This window comes from Vulpes vulpes, chromosome 3 (genome assembly GCF_048418805.1).
Source record: "Vulpes vulpes isolate BD-2025 chromosome 3, VulVul3, whole genome shotgun sequence".
Classification (NCBI taxonomy): Eukaryota; Metazoa; Chordata; class Mammalia; order Carnivora; family Canidae; genus Vulpes; species Vulpes vulpes.
The window spans coordinates 48686648-48700565 of NC_132782.1; the positions used below are offsets into that span (position 1 = coordinate 48686648).

The 13918-nt window shown below is 36.0% G+C and overlaps 1 protein-coding gene across 5 annotated transcripts in view; it reads right to left on the minus strand.

Moving 5' to 3' along the window:
• SCHIP1 (schwannomin interacting protein 1) overlaps window positions 1–13918 on the minus strand; it is a 723704-nt gene that overhangs the window by 565581 nt on the left and 144205 nt on the right. The window contains exon 1 of one of the 5 annotated variants that reach the window (XM_072752391.1): window positions 9977–10067. The exons of the other annotated variants lie outside the window; for them this stretch is intronic. The gene's annotated coding sequence lies outside the window, so the exon portion shown is untranslated. Of the gene's footprint in view, window positions 1–9976; window positions 10068–13918 lie in introns of those variants that run through there. 5 annotated transcript variants of the gene reach the window in all.

Consider the following 13918-nt stretch of genomic DNA (forward strand, 5'->3'; position numbering starts at 1 on the left):
CATTCTCAAGGTGAAGCATGGCGTTTTCTATGTTCATTGCTACCAAAATAGTCTAATTTAACAATTCAGAATGCATTCCCTTACTTAAACCTGGATCATTTGGAGATTTTCCCTGTTAATGCAAGGACATAAACCTAAGAGAGTTGCACCAGTTCATTAAGCCTCCCAATTTCAGCAGCTGTCTAGTATTAGCTGAAAGCAATCTACTGTGTGCACGTAAATGGCCACTGTTCACCTTTTCCTCTGGTCCACAAAGAAAAGTAAATCTAGAGAAAGTATATATACATGTACATACAAAACATGTAATACTTGCACAAAAAATGCAGTTTGGTGAATTATTATAAGGTAAACTCCTATAACTATCTCCCAAATCATGAAATAGAACTTCACCAAAGCCCCTTTACATGCCCCTTCCTGGTTACAACTCTCTCCCTTCCTCCCTCCAAAACTAACCACCATTATCACAAATTATATAGTAACCACTTCCTTTACATTTCACTATAGTATTCTCACCCAAATGTGCATTCTCAACTACTATTGTTCAGCCTTGCCCATTTTTAAACTTTTTTTTCTGAAATAATTATAGATTCACAGAAAGTTGTGGAAATGCAAAGTGGTCCCACTCACCCTTCACTCTTTATTCTCCAATATAAGCATTTTTGCATAACTACTGTACACTACGAGCTCCATGAAATTGCCACTGACACAATTCACAGAGCTTATTGGAATTTAATCAATTATATATTCACTCATTTATGTGTGTATGTGTGCTCATAGCGCAATACAATTTTATCTCATGTGTACCTTTGTGTAACGACCACTGTGATCAAGATGCAGAACTGTTAACATCACTACAAGGCTCCCTTAAGTTACCTCTCTATAGACACAACCCTCTTCTCTCCCAAATCCCAACGCTGGCAACTATTAATCTATTTTCCATCTCTATGATTTCTTCAAGAATATTCCAGAATGGATCCACACATGATGTATTTTTCACATAACATAATTTCTTTGCGGTCCATTGACACTGCTGTCTGTAATAATAGTAATATTTCTTTTTGTTGTTGAGTAGCATTTCATTTATGGATGTATCAGTTTATTTATCCAGTTACTCACTGAAGAACATTTAGGTTGCTTCCAGTTTGTGGCTATTATGAATAAAGGTGCTATGAACATTTGTGTACAGATGATTGTGTAAACATAACTTTTTACTCCTTTGGGATAAATGCCAAAGAATGCAGTTTCTGGATCATAGAAAGGAGTTAGTGAATTTTTAATTTTAGAAGAAATTATTAAACTCTTTTCTAGAATAACTCTATTTACATTCCTACCTGCAATACATGAGTTAGACTCCTTCTCTACACCCTTACTAGTATATTGTGTTTCCCATTTTTCACAATTTTGGTAAATTAAATTTCTTTTAATTTATAGACTCTTCTTCCATATTTTTATTTCCCTTAAAATACGTTTGTTGAAAAACTCAGACAAGTTGAACTACAGAGTTTCCCAGTCTGGATTTTACTGATTTATATGCTAATGGAAAAGTTCATGCTCAAGTTCTCTAGCTGGATCCAAAAGCTTGATCAGAGTTTAGTTTGACTCCTTTGGCAAGGCCTTAGGCAGAGGCATTTTCTCTCATCAAAAGATTCATAATGGTCTGGTGATCTCTGTATCTCTGGTGATAGAACCATTGAAGCTCAGTGCTTACAACTATTGATGCTCAGAGTTTACATCCATTAATGGGGGGATTAAAAATAGTTATGTGCTAATTATATACTTTTATTATATTTATTATATGAAATAATTTTATAAAAAAACTTTATTTACTATTGACGTACCCACTAGTACATTCATCTAAAAGAGGCAGAATAAATCTTCTTTATTTTCTTTTAGCAGTTTACTAGATGAAGTAGTTCTCTGTCATCCTGCAAAGGTGGCCAATTTTTAAAATATCACTAAGAATTTATGAGTATAACCAAATTTGATTGGTTTTCTTAAAAGTTACGTATTTCTAATTATGATTTTTCTTATCACTAAAACTCAAATGATCCCATTTTGGGGCAGTGAGAGTTTCTTCAAGTTGACTACTCAGTCCTTTTGATAAAACCCAGTACTTTCTGATAACTGCCAGGCTATTTGCTCTGACAAAATCATCCAAACTTATACATTTTCTGGAAGAAACCAGGAATCAGCCATTATTTTAAGAAGCCCTGGTCTCTTTTAGTGGGAAATAATATTTTAATATCATGATCTCAGCAATAGGAATGCTCATTACCATTGCATTGGTCATTGTTTCTAAGACTTCTCAGTTACAGAGTTAGGATATAAAATAAAATACCACATGGGCTCTTACTGAGACTTCCAATTCCATTTCAGGACTGCAGAGTTTTAACCTAACCTTTTTAATAATATGTCTATATCTCCATTTCCACACCAAAGTCCTGGTTCTCAAGGACATAGGAGGTAACAGAATTAGAATATTGCATAATTGTTCACTCCATAATTACATTATATATAAGAACATAGATGTACATTGCTAATGCTACTACCACCCATTGTGATTACTCAAAATAATTCTTTACATATGTTATCCTCACTTTTTATCCTTCACTTCTTTTTTTAGAGTAGGAAAATTTATTGCAATCTGTATAAAAAGAGTTATTAATCATATCTAGAATATAATTTAATCCCTCACTTATTTTCATGGTTTTGTTACATCTACATTGTTGCATATTATATACTATATGTTGTATATAATATATTGTTGACTATTATATAGTATAGTCTCTCTCTTTGACCCTTATTTAATCTTTATTTTTCAGTAAGCATATATTTATCACTACCACGGCTCCATCAGCTCATTTGTCTCTAGTCAGTTTGGTTGTCTGAAGCTTATTCTCTAGTAAATTCTGCTTAGAAGCAAAATTCCCTAAGTTCTTTTATGTCTATAAGAATTTGTATTCAAAGAGTTCAGGACATGCCCCCCAAAACATGCTGCTTTGGTATATTGATTATTTTGAGCTGAAGACACTTGAAAAACTGCAAATGCAGGGACAGGTCTTCTCTGAGCTCCTCTGATCAGCCCAACAACAGATCTTCCAAAAGGAATCCATAAATCCCTTCCCCCAGGAGTTTCATCAACCAAGCAAGTTTGACTCTTACTACAGGAGAGAAGACTAGATGTCTATACCACACCCAGACAAACTTTGTCGTAAACTATCATTTCTCCCATCTATTCTTCTAAGGACTCATTTATCTTTCCTAAAAATCATTTGTTCTCCCATAAGTTGCCTACATCTTCTCTCTCCCTCCCCTATTATGATGATATATAAACTCTCAAATCTCACAGTCTTTTTGGCTATTCATTTTCCCCTCATGATGCTCCTGTGCATGTAATATATTAAAAATTAATAAATTTTTATTTATTATATTAATATTCTCATTAACCTACCTGTTGTCAGTTTATTTCATAGCCAGGCATCAAACCTAGGAGGGTAAAGCCTTTCCTCTCCTATAGTGCTCTTTATACTTTGGAGTTTTGATTTCAAGTATATAACATCTTTCTTTTCTTGAGTATTTTAAATATGTTACTCCATTTTCTTTGTGTCTAATGAAAAATCTGAAAATAATATAACTTTTTCCCCTTATAATTCACATGTTCTTCTTGCCTCAGTATCCAATGGCTGTTTTTCTTTTTCTTTTTAGTTCAAAAAGTTACTAGAATATGTCTTGGTATTTGCCATTCTGGGCTGATTAGTCTCAGGTACACAGAGTCCTTCTTCAATAAGTAATTTCAAATCAGAAAGTTTTCCTGATTAATTATATTATTTGGTTCCCTTGCTTTCATTTTCTTCTTTAGGGATTGAATATGTTGAATCTTTCTTTCAATGTCTACAGTATTGGCCATATTTCCTTCTCAAATCTTTTTTCTATTCCTTAGTTGTTTTTTGACTTTAAGCATTTTCCTCCTTTTCACTTTTTACTTCTCTTAAGGCACTACGTGCTTATTCACTTTTCTGTGTCTTCTAGTATAGTGTTCAATTCTGAAATTCTTTCTTTCTTTCATTCTTAATTCTTTCTTGGCTTCTATCACCTCCCCAGCAGAGAGGCTGGCTCCAGGAATAAGCCCACCAGATTGCAAGAGTGAATGGAGCTGAAACTTCTTTTAAAAGCTAGTTTGGTCTGGCTTAAGGGACTGAGACAGCAGGGGCTTTTGCTACTTGGAGGAATTTGGACTAAGCAAAAAGCTGACAGGCATTCTATATTCAAATCTCCATGAAATCTTTGAGATGTTGAGCAGGACATTATGTGCCTTGTAAAGCCACAGTGTTTGCCTCTACTTAGAGAAAATTGTCGTAATTTATAATAACTTCATTCTCTGCGGGAAAACACTCAGGGACAATCACCTTCAGGGCCTTTCCTCCAGAATTCTAGGACTGCAGCAGAGATCATTTTGAGAATAACTTTTCAGAAAAGCATAACTTAACCCTTGACAGTCTCTTGTTAAGCATCTGTAGTGTTAGGGAAGGGGCCTGGAAATGACAGAGCACCTACTCTGCATCACCTTATATTTATTATACAATTAAATTCTCCCCTATAAGGTCATGAAACTATTTTAATCATCACCATTTTAAAGCGGAAGAAACTAAAAATCTGAGAATTTAAGCACTTATCTAGTATTACACAGAGAGCAGTATTTGAATACAGGCTTGTTCTAACTTCAAGACCATAAATAATTTTACCTTCTATTTGAAATTTGAAAAGGCAGCAAAAACAAAAACGAAGTTTTTGTTTTTTTTCTCCCTGACTTCTTAATTTACCTGCTCTTTGCTGTTTTATTCTAAGTTACCTTTCAAATGCTGGCAACCTGAATTATTCTCTCCATAAGATTTTTCCTTTGTATCATTAGGCTTCTCAGATTCTGAAAGAATTTGAAAGGTAGCAGAATATGCCATCCAAAAAATATGCCACTTTGGTATACTGATTATTTGAGCTGAAGGCAGTTGAAGATGAAACATTTAAAAAGCACTCGGCCCTTCCCCTATTTACTTAAAAGCAAGACAAATTTACAAAGGAGCTTCCCCTCTCCTCTCTACCAGAAAAGACAGAAATTAACCCTCAGAGACAATTCTAGACTCTTATCATTCCAGTGACCACCAGAGGAGTCTGTTTAACTCATCTTACTAAAACTAGGCCTTATCTACTACTAGTTTTCCCATGTATTTATCTTCCCACAATTTGCTGCCCTAGAAACTCAAAGTGCTTTTCCACGTTCTTATCACTTCTCTAAAAATGTCTTGCTCTTTTGTTGAGATGCAAAGCCCAAGTTCTAACCACTCCCTTGAGTTATTCATCATTGACTACTTCCAATGTATATATGCAATGCAATGTCAACTTCTGTTTGTTTTTTTTTTTTTTTCTTGTTAAATTTTCTTTTGTCAGGCTAATACACAGGGCCTGAGAACCTAAGATGAATAGAGACAAAATATTTTTTCCCTCTTCTACAAACAAAACATGTAAATGACAACTAGTATGTATATAACATGGCATAGTTATCTTAGTGTTCTAAAACTACAAAGTTAATGTTTGTTCATGTTTCATGTTCATCACAGATCCACAGTTAGGATGCTATATCTTTACTGCACTGATGTGGGGGCTCTGGCCAATGAAACAGCCACCGTCTTAAGTGTTTCCTGTCCCCATGACTAGAAGAAGAGATTGTATTAGTTTTCAAATGCTGCCATAACAAAATAACACAGACTGGGTGGCTTAACCAACAAACATTTCTGGAGCCTGGAAGTCTAAGATCAAGGTACTGGCAGGACTGGTTTCTCCTTAAACTTCTCCCCTTGGCCCACAGATGGCTGCATTCTTGCTGTGTCCCTACGTGGCCTTTCATCTGTCTACATACTTCGCTGGTATCTGCGTCTCTTCTTATAAGGACACTAATCTTATTGGATTAGGCCCCCTACCCTATGTTCTCTTTTAACTTCAATAACTTCTTTAAAAGTCCTATCTTTAAATGTAGTCACACTGGAGGTCAGGGCTTCGATATATGCATTTTTTGGAGGGGTCAAAATTCAATAACCTTACTCCTATTTTTAGGCTGATGCAGAGACTGCCTTTAAAAGGCTGACAATATGAGAATGAAAAAGGAATTATCAAGGAGCACATATAATGGAAATCTGAGATCTAGTGTGAACAGAAATACACCCATTGTAGACTCATTCATTGTCCATTAGGTTTCATTCATGCCTCAACAGAGAAAAATTTCAAAAACATAAAGAGCAAAGAAAAACAGACTCTGTTTTTCTCTGTCAAACTTCTTCAGAGATATTGTTGAATACAGAGTAATGCAATCCTGTTTAACTAGGCTTTCTTCTCCACTTACCCAGGGCCTCATTTGGTGGGATGGACAATAGGAGAATATTGCAGACTTCAACATGAAGTGGAAATTTTGAAGAAGTCTTTTTAGCCTGGACCAGAAGTCATTTCTCAAATGCAGAAAAATGAACCAGTTTACACATATCTCCTAATGAGACCAGCCCTTTCATATTAAAGCATGGATACAGGTCAATAAACTTAAAAGAAAAACATAGAATAATGCCTTCTGCCTCCAAAGATGTTCTTGAAACCCATGAACATGTTCCGTTACATGGTAAAAGTGACATTGCAAATGTGATTAAAGTAAGGATCTTGAGGTGGGGAGATTATTTTAGATTATCCAGGTGGGCTTAATGCAATCACAAGGGTTCTTCTGAGAGGGAGATAGGGTAGTCAGAGTATGGAAGAGATTTGATGATGCTACACTGCTGACCTTGGAGATGGAGTAAGGGCCCAGGAGCCAAGAAATATAGGCAGCCTCTAGAAGGTGGAAGTAGATTCTCCCCTAAAGTTTTCACTAGGAATGCAGACTTCCACACTCAATTTCAGCCCACTGAAATCCATTTCAAACTTCTGACCATTAGGTTTGTAAGATAACACATTTGTGTGCTTAAGCCACTAAATTTATAATCTATTACAGCAGCAATGGAAAAAAAAACTAATAGAAAGGTTTTACCCATACAGCCTCCAAATCGGGTTTAAAATAGAGGATTCTTTTCTATGCTGAGTTATATTCCTGTGTGTGTGTGTGTGTGTGTGTGTGTGTCTATACACATAATTTCTTCTTTATCCATTCATCCATTGTTGGACATTTAAATTCTTTCCCTAATTTGGCTATTGTTGATAATGCTGGTATAAACATTGGGGTGTGTGTGTATCTCTCTGAATTAGTATTTTTGTATTCTTTGGGTAAATACCTGGTAGTGTAATTGCTGTATCATAGGGTACACAATGGGATATTACTTAGCCATAAAAATGAATGAAATCTTGCCATTGCAATGATGTGGATGGAGTTAGAGAGTATTATGCTAAGCTAAATCAATCAGAGAAAGACAAACACCATATGATTTCACTCATTTGTAGAATTTAAGAAACAAAACAAATGAATATGGTGGGGCGGGGGGGAAGAGAAGCAAACCAAGACAGACTCTTAACTATGGAGAACAAACTGATGGTTACCAGAGGGGAGGTGGGTGGGAGGATGAGTTATTTAAGTGACGGGGATTAAGGAGGGCACTTGTGATGAGCACCAACCAATGTTGTAGTTAAGTGTTGAACCACTACATTGTACACCTGAAACTAATATTACACTGTATTTGGAATTTAAACAAAAACTTGAAGAAAAAAACAAAAATAAAATACAGAATTCTGTCCACTGTATATTTACCCCACTGACAACAGAAACCATTCTGAAACTTACTCTCAAATCTTTTTCTCATGCCAAGTCACCTAGGGAGTTTCAAATGTTCCAATTAAACCACAGATAGATTATGACACTTCTTCTTGCTCTCTTTTACATAAAAGACAAACAGTTCATAAAGCTTTGATACAATATTGCATTTTTATTTTTCTGACTTGACCCTTGGGCCTATCCCAGACATGTCATTGGCTGACTTGTCAAAATCTTGCATCTTTCTTTGTGTTTGACGATATGTTCTCATTCTCTCTCTGTCTCTGTTTCTCTCTCTCTTTTTCAGCCTCCCCAGCGCACACACATATACACACACACTTCTCTTTTGGGAAAATATATTTATCACTGTTCCCAATCTTTCAGCATAATCCCTTAGGGCACATCTAAGTTGGAGCTACACTCACCATGCCCCTAGGCCCCTGTGACTTTGTATTCATTCACACATATTTGTTTATTCAGTATATTTATTGAACTCAGACTCTGAAGTCAGACTGCTCAGGTTCAAATTCTACCAACTCCTCTTCATACATTGTGTGAATTTTGATATTCAAGTTAATTACCTTTTTGCCTCATTTTATCATGTTTAATATGGGAATAATAGCAATAACTGTCAGAAAAAGTTGTTTGTAAGATTTATAAGGAGAGAGTAGACAAGTAATTGGAACAGCAACTGCCACCAATGCTGCAATAGTGAAGACAACACAGCCCCTGTTATCAAGGAGCTTTCTAGTGAGAGAGTCAGGTAAGAAAAGAGGTCAGTGTGACTCAGGGTGGATGCCTAAATGGACAGGCTCTGGGAGCACATAGGAGGATGCAGAACCCTAGAGGTGGATACTGTTAGGTAAGGTCACTTAAGGAAGTAATTCCTCAACTGAGACCTGGAAAACAAAAGAAGTTGGCTAGGTAAATGGAAGAATTAGAGAAAGATGCTGTGATGTGGAACAGCCATAAAAGAGAAAAGAACAAGAGGAGGTTGTGGGTAGTGAGAATTAAGTAGAAGGATGTTCCCTACATGATGGACAGGATGTATAGGAAGGACAGTATATTAGGTTAGATACTTGATATACTGAAACACTGCAAACTGAATCCTGTTTTCAGCATAATATGCAAATTCAAGATTATTGTTCCTATGTAATAGAGATTGAGTGGGAATCCATGCTTCTGATTCCTATATAACAGGAATATACATAGTCACAAACTCTTAGGCCACCATGATTAAATCTAGCCAAGCATGTCATACATGCTCCGCTAATACAAAATATATCATTTTATTTTTCTGAAGAAAAATGTCTTGACAGACCACCTTGAAATCTAGATGACAACTCAGTCATCCAATAATAAGAAAATCACAACTTAATGTTATTTATAAGAATTCTATACAACAAAATGTCTAGAGTTTTTCAACCCTGGTTAGACATTAGAATTACCTATGGAGATTTCAAAAATTACCTTTTCCTAGGCTTCATCTCAAACCAATTGAAATAGAATATCTATGAATGGGATCAGTTCATTGGCAGGTCTTAAAATTTTCCTAGGTGATGGTAATGTGCAGCCAGGGATGAAAATTACTGACTTAGGTAATTTAAAGATTTTAAAGAGTAAGATTTTAAAGAGTTTTGAAATATTCTAAATTTTCCTATTAAGTGAAACATTCTAATTTAGATTATTGTTTCAACTCAAATTTGTTGGACAAAAAGGGTAGAGATGATCAAGCTCTTAAATTGGTAAAATGGGAGCTATTATTTTAATGATTAAATTGATTGTGTGGTTTGGATTGACTTTCTACCTTCATGTATATTCACAGTCAAGTTATTGACTTCTATTTTTTTATTACTTTATTTTGTTTTTAAAGATAATATCAGGGGTTGTTTTGATAAAACCCCTCTGACATTTTATTTTATTGCCAAACTGAACACACCATTAATAGGAAATGGACAGTGTGCATTTATGCACTCATTTATTTTGAAGAAAAAAAATACATGTATGTCAGTCAAGAAACAAGTCATGGGCTGCAGAAAAAAAATGTCCTGCTGAACAGAAAATTAGGCAATGGGTAGGAAACAAAGGGCACCATAATGGAACTCTTTCAAGCTTGAATTAGGTTACTGACTAATGAGGATCCTGCAGGGAACAGTGATAAGGGGGCTGGATGTTTATTAAAGAACTATTCATGTAAATTACCTGACTGATGGTGTTGCTGGCAGGGCCCCTAAGATCCCCCTGATAAGGCAGGACCTAAGGGGCAGCAGTCATTAAGCAATTTAGATGCAGAATCATCTGAAAAGAAAATTAAGAATTTTATTTACATGTACTCCAGGAGAAGAGCTGGCATTATTTATCAAAAGAAAGATACTTTGGCAAATATGCCCTAAGAAATTAGACCTGATGACAGACAATTTAAAAAGAAGTATCTTTTATTTGCAGTTCATCTACAACAGTGCCATGCATCAATGATGCAGTGACACTGTGCAATTAGTAGCAAGTCTAGCTAATGCCTGGAGTTAGCGAGAAAGAAAAGTAGAGGACAAAGGCATCTCAGATCCTCTTCCAAGTTTGTGTGTGTGCACGCGCGCATGTATGCATGTATATGTATATACATATAAACATACATGTTTTTTTCCCCTCTCCTTTCTTTTCTAAAAATTCTCCCTCTTTAAGAGAGGGGAGAAAATCCTCTAGTTTCTACAGGGGACATTTAGTTTTCATTCATTCCATTTGCAGTTAGTGAGAGATTTCCAAGTAATGTAACTTATTCTAGGCACTGAGTGTTCAGCAATGACTTGAACACAACCCCTGTTACTGAGAAAAACTTGAAAAAGACATGAAACAAACAATTATAGCAAGTATGGCGGGCTGGGGGCGGGGGGGGGGAATTGTGCCTCAGTGAAAAACTAGGCTTGTTTGCTTGCTTGATTGATTTTAGTGAGTAAAGAGATAGAAGTTTACTAAGTAAAGATACAGAGAAAGCTCTCGGATGTGAGAGGGGTCCTTGCCCACTATGCATTATTTAAATCTAACATATCCTCCAGCTATTCATTGCCTTTCAGCTATTTCACAACTCTGTAAATTGTAGATAACTGGTAAACAATGCAAAATAATCTTTGCCTACAGACAGGTAAACTCTGTCCTGTCCAATGGCAGTTCAACTGACTTTTTTCTCTCTCTACTATGTAAGAGGTTAGTTTTACTCCCATTTGTACCTTTCTTTCGATATTCCTGTTCTATAAATATGTCTGGTTTTCAATTTCTTCTTTGATTTGGTATAACATCTTTGCTGGTTTTCTCAGGAATGAGTTAAACAAAATCCTTAAAATGTCTATTTGCAGCTCTATATGAGAGTTGTGATTTTATACTCTTTTGGAACGATTTTTTAACAGTAGATTTCTCCTCAGTGTGGCAGACTGAGAATGGGTAGCAATATCCCCTCTCTCTCCAAACACATGGACTTGCTGGATAAACTTTTTAAAAACAATTGTAGATACACAGCCAAGCTCAAAACTAAGGAAGGAAAATCTCCAGCTGACAGAAACAAAGAAGTCACCAACAGCCACAGCTATGAGCTAGAGCGAAAATCCTGTAGCGTGCAGAGGCACTGGGTTAATGCATCTCTCACAGGTGGGTTTTATGTTTGTGCATGCACAATACTTGGTGATAAGGTAGAAAAGGTCTCTTCTATAGGGCTGGAAGCCAGAAAGAAGTTGTGATATATGTATGCGTAGGGGAAACTCATTGCAAGCAGCCTGCCCTTGGCCACATGGAAAAACTGAATCATCATGAACAGGTAGGGACCTAACACTTATGCTATGCAGATGAAAGGTCTGAATTTGAGCATTTATTTGATTAGAAGCCTCAATTCAAGAAACTAAGCTTAAAAACCATGCAGAACCAGTGAATCCTGTGAGGACCCAAATAGAAAGATTTGGGAATATTTTTAGCAAAATCTGTTGAAAGTTGAACTTAGGCAATTGCAGTAAGGATCTAGAAAAGATAAGATGGAGCCACGAGATCTTTAGAAGGCCAAACAACTAGGACTAGCCCTTGATAGGATCAGGGAAAGAGGGATAGCTGTCTACAATAATTCCTAAGGTTTTGACTCCAGTAACAGATGTCATTAATAAGAATGGGAAGAGAGAGAGAGAGAGAGAGAGAGAGAACAAACAGGTTGGAGTAGGGATAGAGGTGATAATAGGTCCAGTTTTGTGTTTTTGTTTGTTGCATTTAAGGTCCAGTGGATTCTCCCAGAAGGCATGTCTGCAACTCAGGGGATAGTCCAGGATAGAGAAAGAAATTTGGGTATCAACAGGTAGTAATAGGAAGAATGAGATTTCCCAGGGAAAATGTGTCAAGTAAGAATAAATGAGAAATAAAGATAGCTCTGAGGGACATGAACATTCAAGGACTGAACTGATAAAGGGAAGTCCACAGAGTAGATTGAAAATCAGTAGCCAGTGAAGTACGAGGAGAAAATAGGATCATAAAAGGGGTTTCCAATAAGAGGCCACCAATGATTAAGAAGATTATAATTGAAAAAAAAAGAATATAATTTAAAGCTATCTACTGGTCTTGACAAGTACGAGGTTGTTTGTGGTGACAGTAAGGTTCACTTCTGTCTTCTAGTCAAGTAGTAAGGGGAAAAGCCAGATTTCAGTGGTTAAGAAGTAAATTCTTCTTTCTAGAGTCCTCTTCTGCTAAAGTTGGCTTAGTTACTTGGAGAGATGAATTGCCAGCACTCTTCATTCATTCATTCATTCATTCATTCATTCATTCATTCATTTGTTCATTCAATATTTATCATGAACGTACTATTATGAAGAACTCAGCTAGGCAGTGGCGTGTAGGAATCTATATTACCCAATCTTTAACAAAAGGAGTTTAAAATAAGTAGGCAGATAAACAGTTACAACACAGGGCAGGCTGTACATAAGGCCTTATGAGAGGATGCCCTATGATAGTTTGGAAGTGGAATCAGGAAGCACTCACAAGAGGAGTTGATTTTATGAATTGAGTTTTAAATAATAGCAGTTAAGTTATGCAGCACTTATTAGGAACCAGCTTCCATTCCAGATACTAAACATTTAACTCATTTTGCCTTCACATCCCCACTAACCCACATTTTTCAGATAAGAAGGAAAAACAGAGTTCCTGTGTGTTTACCTAGGAACACACAGCTAGAAAGTGATAATGCTCGATTTGAACCCAGGAACTGTGCTTGCAATATCTGGGCTTAAAACCATCATTCTCCACTGCCTTTTAAAAGACAGCTTGGAATTTGTTCACTGGATAAGATGGGAACAATTATTCCTAATCCAAGAAAGGGCATGCATTAAAACAAATGTGGGAACATAAACAATTATGCTGGTTATCACTTACAACTACCCTGGGGAAAAATTATCACATGGTTTATGTCATCCCAATCTTAACTGCTATCTAATTCAGATTATGCCTTTTATTTTAAATCTGGTTTGTTGATTTATTCTCTGGATAGTCTCTCTTCTACTGAACTCCAGCTGCCTTTACCCATATGGTCCACCACAAGAACATCTTTATCTCCTTTAACACCTTCCACTATCTTCCCTTCCATGCTGCCTGTCTTTACTCCAGCTCTAAGAATTTTCAAATTTCCTCAAAAATTTCTCTTCTGTCTAGCTTGTGTGTCATCACTATGGCATACTTCCAAAGGAACAGAAATTTGATGACGTGCACCAGTGCTTCTGAATGTCCAACCAATGAAAAGGGAATTTATTGCCATTTAAATGTACTCATAATCTCCCTTCATTATTCATTGTTTTTTTATATTTATGATTCATAATTAATAGTAAAGTTATTGATTGCCATTCTTTTCTTTTTAAAGTAGGAGACTTTGAAAATTTATTTTATTATTATTATTATTTTTTAGTAATCTCTACACATAGCATGGGGCTCAAACTCACAACCAAATAACAAGATTCTCACATTCCTCTGACTGAGCCAGGTAGGCACCCCAAATGCTACTCATTAATAGATGGTTCCTAAAGTCCATATATTTAGAAAAACAAACAAATACTTTCTAAACTTGGTTCTGTATAAGAACAACTTGCCACTTATCTAAGGGATTACCAATAGGGACACTTTGGAGAGCAGAAA